The sequence below is a fragment of the Myxine glutinosa genome, chromosome 1, assembly GCF_964187855.1.
Source record: "Myxine glutinosa chromosome 1, kmMyxGlut1.1, whole genome shotgun sequence".
Taxonomy (NCBI): domain Eukaryota; kingdom Metazoa; phylum Chordata; class Myxini; order Myxiniformes; family Myxinidae; genus Myxine; species Myxine glutinosa.
In genome coordinates, this window is record NC_136261.1 from 411,234,256 (window position 1) to 411,246,749 (window position 12,494).

Below are 12,494 nucleotides of genomic sequence, written 5' to 3' on the forward strand. Positions count from 1 at the left end.
TGGGTCACGTCAATCCACGTCAGTCGGTCCACCCGTAGCGGTCGGGGCGGCGAACTTCCTTCCCAGTTCGTGTTTGGAATCTACCGGGCACGGCGTCCCCAAGCCCGGAGTCCCCCGCGTCGGAATAGCCGCCGGAGGTGGGAGTCGGAGGGGGCGCCCCTGCGCCTTCGGGCACGGGAGTGGGGGACGACGGGAGTAACGGTGGTAGTTCCATAGGGGAAGCTTCGGTAGAGTCCATAGACTCATAGACGGGTTCGTCGATATCCCTGTCGTCGTCCCCACATGGGGCGAGATGGCGTACGGAGACAGTAGACTCGCGGCCATCTGCCGTTAACACGCGAGCATGCTCGGGATTAGCCTGGAGGACCTGCACCTTGTCAACAAGGGGGTCGTACTTGCTAGCGCGAACCGCTCGTTTGAGATAGGCGGGCCCCGGTTCAGCGAGCCAGCTGGGTAAAGATTGGATACTGCCGGAGCTTCTAGGGTGGTGGAACAGTCGTTCGTGAGGAGTCTGGTTGGTGGCAGTACATAGGAGAGCCCGTATCGAGTTTAGAGCGGCAGGTAGTGACCACGCCCATTTATCGAGGCCTCGGCCGAGGGTCCGAAGGCTTAGCATGACGGCCCTCCATATAATCCCATTAAAGCGTTCGATCTGCCCATTCGCTTGGGGCCGGTACGGGGTGGTGTAGCTCGAAGCAACATTATGCTGGAGCAAGTAGCCCCTCACCTCCTGGGACAGGAACACCGCACCCCGATCGGTATGCACGTAGGCCGGATACCCGAACATAGAAAACAAATTCTGCAGGCACCGAATAACCGTGGCAGCCGACATATCCCCGCACATGTAAGCAAAGGGGAATCGGGAATACTCATCGACGATAGTGAGCAGGTAGCGAGAGTTGCTCGACATTGGCAGCGGCCCTTTGAAGTCCATCGCCAAGCGCTCCCACGGTCTAGTAGCCCTAACGAGTGTCCCCATAGGAGGGTTATAAAAACGCGGTTTGAGTCCCACACAGATCGCGCAATCACGGCAGATGTGGCGGATGTCCTCAATCGAGTATGGCAGATTGCCCTCGCGCACAAAATGCGCGAAGCACGTTACCCCAGGATGACACATAGTGCCGTGCAAAGTGCGCAGCCCCTCCAAAGTTACAACCCCCGCGCAAGTGGCCGGCCTCGATAAGGCGTCAGCGACCAGGTTATCCTTCCCCGGGCGGTATTTGATGGTGTAGCAGAAGTCGGCGAGTTTGATACGCCAACGGGTGATTTTCTCATTCTTAATGCGCTGAGCATGTAAGGTGTCGTACATAAACGCAACACTCTGTTGGTCCGTGACGATTTGGAAACTCCGCCCAAGCAGATACGGCTGCCATCGCCGAATTGATTCGACGATCGCGTACGCTTCCTTTTCGACAGACGAATGCCTCTGCTCGGTGGAGGTGAGAGTCCGCGAGAAGAAAGCCACAGGGCGGCCTCCTTGGGAGAGAGTCGCCGCTATCGCATGATCCGAGGCATCACTCTCCAAAACGAAAGAGGCACTCTCGTCAATCGTCGCGACAGCGGCACCAGCGATGTCGACTTTAAGGCCCTCGAAGGCCGCCAGGACGGCCGGGCCCATGGGGAAAGTGTCGCAGGCCACGAGGGGGCGGAGCTTCGTGGAGAAATGTTGCACCCACTTTGAGTAGTGGGCGAACAGCCCTAGAGCGCGTTTCAGCGAAGCCCAATCGCTAGGCGGAGCCATATCGAGCAAAGGGCGCAGACGCTCCTTATCCGGAGAGACGGAGCCATGGGTCACGGTGTACCCCAAAAGGTCTACCGTGCATAGAGAGTATCGACACTTAGCCGCATTCATGGTTAGGCGATATTTCCGCGCGACCTCGAGGAAGCGTTTCAGATTAGCGTCGTGATGCTCCTGGTCATACCCACAAACCGTAAGATTGTCCAGATAGACAAAGACATCGGTCAAATTCTCCTTCACAACAAGGTCATCCATAGCCCTCTGAAAACAAGAGACTCCGTTAGTTACCCCAAAGGGAAGTCTCGTGAACTGGTACAACCGTTGACCCGATTCAAAGGCTGTAAAGACGCGATCAGCCCTAGAGATGGGGACTTGATGATACGCACTACGCAGATCAAGAGTGCTATAAATGGAATACAGGGCCACCTGGCGTACCAGGGCATCCATCCCCAGTAAGGGGTAGGCATCCAGCTGTGTAAAACGATTAATCGTCTGCGAATAGTCGATTACCATGCGCCGGCGGTGGGCCTCACTCCACACCACTAAGACTTGGGCCCGCCACGGTGACCTACTGTGTTCTATAATACCGTCCTTTAAGAGCAGGGCCGTTTCTTCCGCAATGAATTGCGCGTCCGCGCGAGAGTAGCGCCGCGATTTGACGGCTACAGGGGTACAATCAGTGGTCAGGTTGGGGAACAGTGAGAGTGGCTCCATGTCCATTTGAGCGAGGGCGCACACAGCGAGCGTGTCCGGCCCACCGAAGTCTATTTCCAAACGTCCATGCCGCTTAAGGAAATCAAGTCCTAACAGAACGTCAGCGCATAAAGCAGGTAATACCATGAGATACACGTCCGGGAACGTGCGTCCCTTTATCACAAGTTTCAATCGACACGCCCCTTTTGTGCTCAACCGAAGTCATTGAGAGGCCATGAGGATCCGGCGGGTTGTCCCGAGAACCGGCCACCCATGTTGATGCACGAGTCGCTGATCGATAAAACTATCCGTGGACCCTGTGTCAATCAAAGCTTGCGCAAAAACGCCCGCGACCGTGAGCGGAATGATGGCCTGCGCAAGGCCGGCAGACCCGGCAGGTATTGTACCGGCCGGGCGAGAAGATCGCGCCTCGCGGGTGGATCCCACGCCGGCTGCAATCCTTCGGGCAGCGTCGGCAGGTTGGGCCTCAGCAGGAGCATTGAAGTCAGTTGACTCATCAGCAGTTTCATTTGCCAGAGTGGGTGTGTGTAGGTCGTAAGAGCAGCCGCCAGATGGCGCTCGAGTCACGTGAGAAAGATCTCTGCCGTCTGCAGATTCATATGCCAAAGTGGGTGCATGTAATTCGTAAGAGCCGCCGCCAGATGGCGCTCGCGTCACGTGAGAAAGATCTCTGCCATCTGCAGATTCATATGCCAAAGTGGGTGCATGCAATTCATAAAAGCCACCGTCAGATGGGGCTCGAGTCACGTGCTGCATTTGCCGCACATCGAGAGGAGTTTCCAAAGCAGGAGCATGTCGCTTGTTTGAAGTAGGCGTTCGAACGCCAGTCAAGGTCGGTCGCGCTGTGGCCGGTCGCGTTCGCGCCATTTGTTTCGGCGGCCCGGTGTATCTCACCAAGGTCGGGCGTGTAGCCAGAGGCCCGCGAGAAGGAGAGCGGCTCTTCAAAGCCGAGTGAGGCGCCCCGTCCGGCGCTCGATCCGTTGGCTCCGCGATGAGCCCTCTCCGGTCGCGCGAGTTGCGAGGTCCCCGCCACGACTTGTGGGTGATCATATGCGGTGGATTGTTCTCGGGCATCTGTGTATACGCGTGCCAGCCGTAGTGCCTCTGTAAATGCCAGATCCGCGACGTCCAGGAGCCGGAGCCGCAAGACTCCAGAATTAATTCCGGAGATGAATGAATCTCGGAGCAAGTCGGCCTGCACTTGCTCGTGGGTCCGGACGTCCTGCACGCAGTCTGCCAACAGGTAGCGCAACTCCTGCGCGAAGCGATCGATCGATTCAGATGGTTGCTGTCGCCGCTGAGAGAGTTGATGCCGGCCGTGCACAGCGCTCCGTGTCTTTATGTAGAGGCGCTTCAGCTCGGCTAGAGCCGTAGCGTACGTCCCAAATCGAGAAATGTTCCGGAAAACGGTGTGATAGACCTTCGACTGTAACACAGACAGCTTCATCGCTGCGGTGGGCTCTGTTTCGTGAGCAGCAAAGTAATTCTCCAGCGTTTTGAGCCAGTGAGTGAACTATGAAGGTGATCCCTCAGCTTGAGGGTCGGCTCCGAGAATCGGTACCACGATCATCTTGTGGTCAGCCATTCCGGCGATCTAAATGATATTAAATGTCGTGAAAATCAAGCTCAGACACGACTTGACCTCTGGGTAGGTTTAATATCATTTAGATCTGTAGTACATCCTATAAGAATACATGCATGCAACAGGCATTAAAATCAGAGTATTTTATGAGCAATGGTCGATTCAATATAGCAATGGTCCAACAGAGAGGACAGTCAGCGCAGCATTTAGGGGCGTACATACCATTCAAACTACAGGACTATGTCACAGTGAGTTCCGCTGGAGTGTCCGCGCGCCCCGGTTGTCCCGGGTCTTATAGACGCCCCTTCTGTAGCGAGCACACCCTGGGTTCACCTTGGTATAATTTCACTACACCGACACCTTGATTTGGGTTTACATTTCTCATTTCAATGGGGTTTACTCTTGCCGACACCTTGATTTGGGTTTACATCTCTCATTTCAATGGGGTTTATTATTGCCGACACCTTGATTTGGGTTTACATCTGTCATTTCCGTGGGGTTACTATTGCCGACACCTTGATTTGGGTTTACATCTCTCATTTCCCTGGGGTTTACTATTGCCGATATCTTGATTTGGGTTTACATCTCTCAATTTCCATGGGGTTTACTATTGCCGATATCTTGATTTTGGTTCACGTCTCTCATTTCTGTGGGGTTTACTATTGCCGACACCTTGATTTGGGTTCACATCTCATTTCTGTGGGGTTTACTATTGCCGACGCCTTGATTTGGGTTTACATCTCTCATTTCGATTGGGTTTACTATTGCCGACACCTTGATTTGGGTTTACATCTCTCATTTCCATGGGGTTTACTATTGCCGACACCTTGATTTGCGTTTACATCTCACTTTTGTGGGGTTTACCATTGCCGACACCTTGATTTAGGTTTACATCTCTCATTGCCAAAGGTTTTACTATTGCTGACACCTTGCTTTGGGTTTACATCTCACCTTTGTGGGGTTACTATTGCCGACACCTTGATTTGGGTTTACATCTCACTTTTGTGGGGTTACTATTGCCGACATCTTGATTTAAAACTGAGGATAATGACCTGTTGTGTATGAGTCATGATTTACACCAATCATAATACAAACATTTATTTTGAATGAATTTGTAATATTGGTGATAATGTTTCTTTGTAATTTATTTGTAATCTAAAGGGGTCCAAGTGGTGTAAAGCTCTAAATGGTGTTTGTGGTTTATTTGGTGTTAAGGTCTAATGGGTTCAAAGGTTTTCTAGGGGTGTAAAGATTTAAAGGGGTATATAAGTTTGGAAGGGTGAAGGGATCTAAAGGTGTCTAAAGTATTGAAAGGGTCTTGAAGGTAAAAGTGGTTTTAGGCGTTTTAGGGGTCTTCAGGATATTGGGGTCTATTGGGTCTTGGAGGTCTTGGAGGTCTTTTATGTCTTTAAGGGTCTTCAGAATATTTTGGTTCTTCGAGGTCGTTAAGGGTCTTTGGGGGTCTTTGGAGTATTTGAGGGTCTTTTGGGTATGCCGGGTGTTTTGGGTCTGCAGGTTGTTTTGGGTCTGCGGGGTATTTTGGGTATTCGGTGTCTTTGGGGTCCTTGAGGTCTTTTGGGTCTTTTTAGTATTCAGGGTCTTCTTGTTATTTTGGGTCCTCTGGGTATTTTGAATCTTTAAGGGTCGTCCTGGTATTTGGGGTTAGTGGTGGTCTTAAAGGTCTTGGGGAACTTGAAGTGTCTTCATAGGTCCAAGGGATCTCAGCAGTCTAAAGGGTTGAAAGGTATATTGCAACAGACCAACAGCACGTAATTAATAGACGTACATAATTAATAGACAGGAGGCAACCAGTGTTCAAACAGTACGTAATTAATAGCCATGTAATCACATGGTTTCCCAGACGGACGGCTTCACGGACCGTGTTTTTTGGTTTTATACATACCATTACACCCGTTAACTCAGTGAGCGGAAGGAAGGGTCTGCTCTTTGGGGTATATAGATTAGAGTAGATCTACGGATGGGCCCTCAGAACATCGGAGGTGTGATCAGTTACCAAGTTTATTGTCGAGTGCTGCCACATGGTTTAAACATTCGAGCAAGCACTCCATTTAAAACTGTCGATAAGGAATGGCCGGCTTGGCAAGCGCTCGCTAGCTGCTTGGTAACTGAACACATCCCAGGGTTTCCTCCCTTTCAGTTTTGTGTTAAAGAGCATTAGCAGGGGCAGATCCAGGAATTTAATGAATTAGGGGTGCACGTAGCCATAGCGCCTCGGGAGGGGGCGGGGTCTGTGGGTTCTCCCCCAGGAAATGTTTAAACATTGAACATCAGAAACGACATTTCATGCGTTCTTGGAAGTTTCTGCAGTTCCTTGTTCTTCCCTGGTCCAACAGTTCAGTAGATTCCCGATGACTAATGGGCAGATCGAGGAACTGGTGAAATGATTTGCCCAGCTGTTCCTTCTGCTATAAATTGATGGTGTGTGTGTGCATTTGTGTGTGCGCATTTGTGTGTGTGTGTGTTCGTGTGTGTGTTCGTGTGTGTGTGTTCGTGTGTGTGTGTTCGTGTGTTTGTGTGTATGTCTGTGTGTGTGTGTGTGTGTGTGTGTGTGTGTGTGTGTGTGTGTGTGTTTGTGTGTTTGTTTGTGTGTGTGTGTGTGTTTGTGTGTGTGTTGTCTGTGTTTGTGTGTTTGTTGGGGTGTGTGTGTGTGTGTGTGTTTGTGTGTGTGTGCATGTGTGTGGCATGGCATGTTTTGTGTAGTTCTACTGGAGCTTTCTGATGTGAAATATCTGATGTGAAATATCTGATGTGTGTGTGTGTGTGTGTGTGTGTGTGTGTGTGTGTGTGTGTGTGTGTGTGTGTGTGTGTGTGTGTGTGTGTGTGTGCGGCATGTTTTTGAGTAGTTTTACTGGAAATTTCTGATTTGTGTAGTGTGTATGTGTGTGTGTGTGTTACACTCGTGGGGTGGATTGTTTAAGGATGGTACACTCATGGCACTGGGTTTGCAATGGCGAGAAGCTGCGATCTTTGGGGTGTACCTTATGTGAAATTCCGGGCCGGCTGTGAAACCAGATTTTGCTCTTTTCTTTCTCCTCCACTATCGACTTTATTTTTATTCTTTTGTTAAAAGAAAAACAAAGATCTTCCTCATCGACTTTCTCCCTCCCACCAGAGCTCGACATAATTGAACAGAGAAAGAACCTTTGGGAAGAAAGAAAGAAGAGGAAATGGAGGAGGAAAAATAGGGCGTCGGATCGGTGGAGAAATGCGAAAACCGAACGCAGGACGCGTGTTCCAAGTTTTGATGAGAAACTCGGCCTGTGTGAGCTTTTTGAGGCTTTGATTAATATCTCTCTGAGGGCTGCCTGTTGGAGGGGCAGTTGGTGCAGGAGAGATTTGGGTGGAGGAGGTTTTTCTCGGTGCACGTGGGATCGATCGTGAGGTAGTGGGAGAGGCACCCATAAGCTTGTGCTCCTCATCAAGTTTCATCAGAGCTGGCCGGAGGCAACGTGTGGCTTCATGGTCTTGAAGGAACTGCTCTGGTCAAGTCGTTCATGTAGTTTGAGGACACCCATTGAGAAAGAGAAGAGTGGAGGGGAGGCACCACCCTCGGGGCACATGGCTGGGGCGAGGCAGCCAGGATGCCATCTGAAACAGGCCTGAATTCCCCTCCTCCCCTCCTCCCCTCCCAATTTTATTTTTACCTTTTATTTCCTTTATATCCTGGCGAATATTTCTTTGTTATTTTGCTACCCTCTCCATCCCCTTTGGGATTAGCTCGGGATACCGGGTGGGTCGTTTATTTGTCTTGTCGGTTTTGTCTTGGCGCCTGTCTGTCCTTTAATTACTTGATCTTTGCTGCTGCATATCAGCGGGATTCCTTTTGCTTATAATTTATCTTTTCCTTGGTGTTGTACCCTGTGTTTTTTTTCTTGATTGTGAGTAAAGGATTTGCATTTATTCCCCTGTTTTGAATTGGCATTGCATTTCTGAATTGGTCGACTGTTTGTTGAAGATTGGGGTGGGTTCAAAAAACTGCATCAGCATTTGGATGGTAGCTTCGCTCGGTCACTTCTGAATGCTCATACGGCGCGACCCACCCACGGGCAGCCTATTGGTCTCCCGAGCACATCGATTAGGATCTCCGAAGCAATAGGCAGTACCCCGAGCCCTTCACACAAGGGCTAGGTCATAATACCCCCCCCCCCCATATCCGCCAGTGATTAGTGACTATTTCACGAGGTAATCATACGTGTTTGTAGTTTATAGTAATTTTCCTTCTGGTAGGGATGTTCCCACCAAAACGGCACCATATGATGTTTATACACGTTAACACGGGGTTTGTTCACGAAGGAGCAAAGAACCCTTTGGGGAGAGTGGATATTATAAGTACTCATATTGTTTTGTAATCATATTAATATTGTTACGTTTGTGGGAATGTCAATTATTTTGGAGTCGTGTAGTTTAGGGTGTATGGCAAGTTCATCTGTGAATCCCCAAATAGGACCTTTTCGTATTTATTTTTCCTTTTGTTAAAGTTTACCCCATATCCTTCCCTTTACATCACGTGCTTTGACTGTTGGAGGTGGAGCAAAAAACAGCTTTGGGAAGGATTCAACCCTTTTTCTTTGAAGGAAGAAAGTGTGGGAACAGTGCACGAAGAGGGAAGAAGTGTGGCTCCTGGTGTTGTGGTAAAAAGGCGAACCTTGCTCGTGGCGTGAACGGCTTGTTTCAGTGAGCATGTTGGTGTGAGAGACTCGACCTCTACGAACTTTCTGAAGGATTAATTGTGCATGAAGGAGATGGACTAAAAGGAAAAGAGCGTATTCTGTGGAAAAAGGTGCTTTTTGGGTCTTTGTGAAAAAACGCTGCATGCTTCATGCTGTGAACTGGCTCGGTGAGTGTTACATGAAGGAGTCGACCTCGATGAACTTCCTTAGGGATCTGCAGTGTTGTAAGGAGGAGTTTGACGAATCTAAAGGAATCAAAGGAGAAAGGAATTGCAGAACGTGATGATTGGTCCATTTATGTTTTTTCCCGCAAAGCCCCACTCTGCTGAGTATCTCTGAACCTTTGTTCCCGCCAAGCCCGCTCTGATGAGCATCGATGAACTTTTGTTCCTGCCAAGCCCCGCTCTGACGTCCATTGATGAACCTTTGTCCCCGCCAAGCCCCACTCTGCCGAGCGTCGATGAACTTTTGTTCCTGCCAAGCCACGCTCTGACGACCATTGATGAACCTTTGTTCCTGCCAAGCCCCACTCTGACAAGCATCGATGAACCTTTGTTCCCACCAAGCCCCGCTCTGACGAGCGTTGATGAACCTTTTTTCCCGCCAAACCCTGCTCTGACGGGCGTCGATGAACCTTTGTTCCCACCAAGCCCTGCTCTGACGAGCGTCGATGAACCTTTTTTCCCGCCAAACCCCGCTCTGACGAGCGTCGATGAACATTTGTTCCCGCCAAACCCCGCTCTGATGAGCGTCGATGAACCTTTGTTCCCACCAAGCCCCGCTCTGATGAGCGTCGATGAACCTTTGTTCCCGCCAAACCCCACTCTGACGAGCGTCGATGAACCTTTGTTCCCACCAAGCCCTGCTCTGACGAGCGTCAATGAACCTTTGTTCCCGCCAAACCCCGCTCTGACGAGCGTCGATGAACCTTTGTTCCCACCAAGCCCCGCTCTGATGAGCATTGATGAACCTTTGTTCCCGCGAAACCCCGCTCTGCCGAGCGTCGATGAACCTTTGTTCCCGCAAAACCCCGCTCTGACGAGCTGCGATGAATCTTTGTTCCCGCCAAACCCCGCTCTGCCGAGCGTCGATGAACCTTTGTTCCTGCCAAACCCCGCTCTGCCGAGCGTCGATGAACCTTTGTTCCCGCCAAACCCCGCTCTGATGAGCGTCGATGAACCTTTGTTCCCACCAAGCTCCGCTCTGATGAGCGTCGATTAACCTTTGTTCCCACCAAACCCCGCTCTGACGAGCGTCGATGAACCTTTGTTCCCGCCAAGCCCCACTCTGCCGAGCGTCGATGAACCTTTGTTCCCACGAAACCCCGCTCTGCCGAGCGTCGATGATCCTTTGTTCCCGCGAAACCCCGCTCTGACGAGCGTCGATGAACCTTTGTTCCCACCAAACGCTGCTCTAACGAGCGTCGATGAACCTTTGTTCCCACCAAACCCCGCTCTGACGAGCGTCGATGAACCTTTGTTCCCGCCAAACCCTGCTCTGACGAGCGTCGATGAACCTTTGTTCCCACCAAGCCCCGCTCTGACGAGCGTCGATGAACCTTTGTTCCCACCAAACCCCGCTCTGACGAGCGTCGATGAACCTTTGTTCCCACCAAGCCCCGCTCTGCCGAGCGTCGATGAACCTTTGTTCCCGCGAAACCCCGCTCTGCTGAGCGTCGATGAACCTTTGTTCCCGCCAGAATATGAAAAATGAGGTCAAGAGGATTTCGAAATTGAAGAAACCTGAAATTGTACCAGTAATAGTCGGAGCAACAGGGAATCTGGATGATCAAGAAAACCCTAACTGAGTCCTCAAAAATCATTCTGGGGAATATCACGACAAACAAGCGATAGGTGGAGGCTGTCAGAGGTTCACTGAGGATTCTAAAACGAGCCCTCGGAACAAAACTATGAGAATGAAGTTTCACAATCTGGTTCATGAATAATGATCCTTTACTGAAAAAGGAGGTGGAGATTTTGAGTTCTGGAAGAACTGCTTCCCACCTCCTAAAACCTGCCCAGAGAGATAACAACCAATGGGAGCATCCTTACAAATGTTCTATTTGTGACAAAGATTTTATTTGAACCAAGGAAACGGGTCTTGAACTTCCATAGTGCAACCCACGCTGGAGTGCTCGCACAAAAAGTGCTCCGACTGTGGGAAAAGTTTTGCTGATAAAGGTTTGTTAATTTCACATAGTATTACCCATACTGGGTTGTACGTGTCCCCTACGGTGGAGCTTTAAAAAAATTTAAAAACTAAATTTTTATTTTTGAAAGTCTTACCCCCTAATCTGTTCCATATAATATAGAAACACTGTATAAAAAGTTTGAGCACTAAATTATTATGTTTAGGGGTAGCTCAAGGGCCGCAAAGATTATGAAAATTATAAAAATTCAACGAATTACGAGTATATCAGACTATAATCTTAATTTATTTTAAACAACACACTTGAACACAGTATTTATTTTTGAACACGTTAATAGTGAATTCTTTGTTCAGTTTCTGACAGAGTTCATAGTATCAGTCTGACAATGTCCAGCAAACCCCAAATTTATTATTTTCATGGCATCCCGGACAGTGTATGTTTTCTGCTATCAGGGTACATTCTGCGATGGTCCTCGACAACTTGCAGCAGGAATTGCAGCTGAGTTTCATCGCGGGTTATCAACCCACTGTACTCCTGAATGAGTGCCACTCCACGTTCAGCGTAGTCATTGACAACTTTTAGAGAGTTGACTGTTTCTGCAGCCTGCTTGTAGTCGTCTCTGTCATCCCACAAGTCCGGATCAACCGCGAGAAATCCATCTGGAAGTTCCATCATTCGCAGAAGTTTCATTGACCTTGCTGTGACGAAATCTTCCAAGTTCTTGTCCTTGAATGAATCAAGAGCAACAGTGATTCGCTTGGAATGATCCTGATCTTGGTCTTCTTCATTCTTCATGGCACTCACCATCAGTCTCTTGGTTGCCGAACTGACCCGACTGTCGAAGAAAGCCATGCTAAGAAGTTCCTGTGACAAGTACCACACGTGATTGGAAAACTTGCGTGATGTTGACTTTGAGATGGATTGATGAGTATTCAAGCAGTGACTTCAGCAGCAGCAGGTCACTGTAAGGAGCACCTGATGCTTGAGGTGCAGAGATCGAGGCTGTCAGGTAGACACGTACTGTGAATACACACACATCACGTAATCCTCTCTTTTCTGCAGGAGTCAGTTTGAATTGAGCCTTGAACATCCAGATCTTGAGACAGTATATTACTTTGGACATCCAGCAGGCGTGGTGCATTGCTCCGGGTGACAGGAATTGCACTCCTCTGGCAGGAGCAGCACCGAGAAAGACAATCACAAGTTCCAAGAATTCTTTATAATCATCTCTCGGCTGACTGTTCAAGATGCTTGTTGGCATAATCGATAGTGCCTTGCTTTATGTCTTCCACTAGACTTGCCACATCATCAGCTGCAATCCCTGGTTCATACTTGGCCGTGTCTATGAATCCCCAGTATTCCTGGAAGTGTTTGAAGAGTGGAACCTCGGGAGAGGATTTGGCTCCCAATCTCATACACACTTGGAACACTGCACCAATTTATCAATTCCATAATGTGATGCCTGCAAGCTAGTGACAAGAGCTCCTTCTCAAGCTTCTGCTCTAGGAGGACACAGGCACCAGCGATCCGACCAGTGTTTGAGCTGGTCGTGTCAAAACACATAGCTCGGATGCTGTCGGCTACGCCCCAGTCTTCAATGGCTCCAAAGACAGCAGCAGC

The 12,494-nt window shown here is 49.6% G+C and overlaps 1 protein-coding gene across 2 annotated transcripts in view; it reads left to right on the forward strand.

The window, feature by feature from the left end:
• The window catches only part of LOC137417681 (NACHT, LRR and PYD domains-containing protein 12-like), a 229,634-nt gene that overhangs the window by 180,441 nt on the left and 36,699 nt on the right, over positions 1-12,494 (forward strand). Inside the window, exon 24 of one of the 2 annotated variants that reach the window (XM_068103593.2) lies at positions 7,168-7,231. The exons of the other annotated variant lie outside the window; for it this stretch is intronic. The gene's annotated coding sequence lies outside the window, so the exon portion shown is untranslated. Of the gene's footprint in view, positions 1-7,167; positions 7,232-12,494 lie in introns of those variants that run through there. 2 annotated transcript variants of the gene reach the window in all.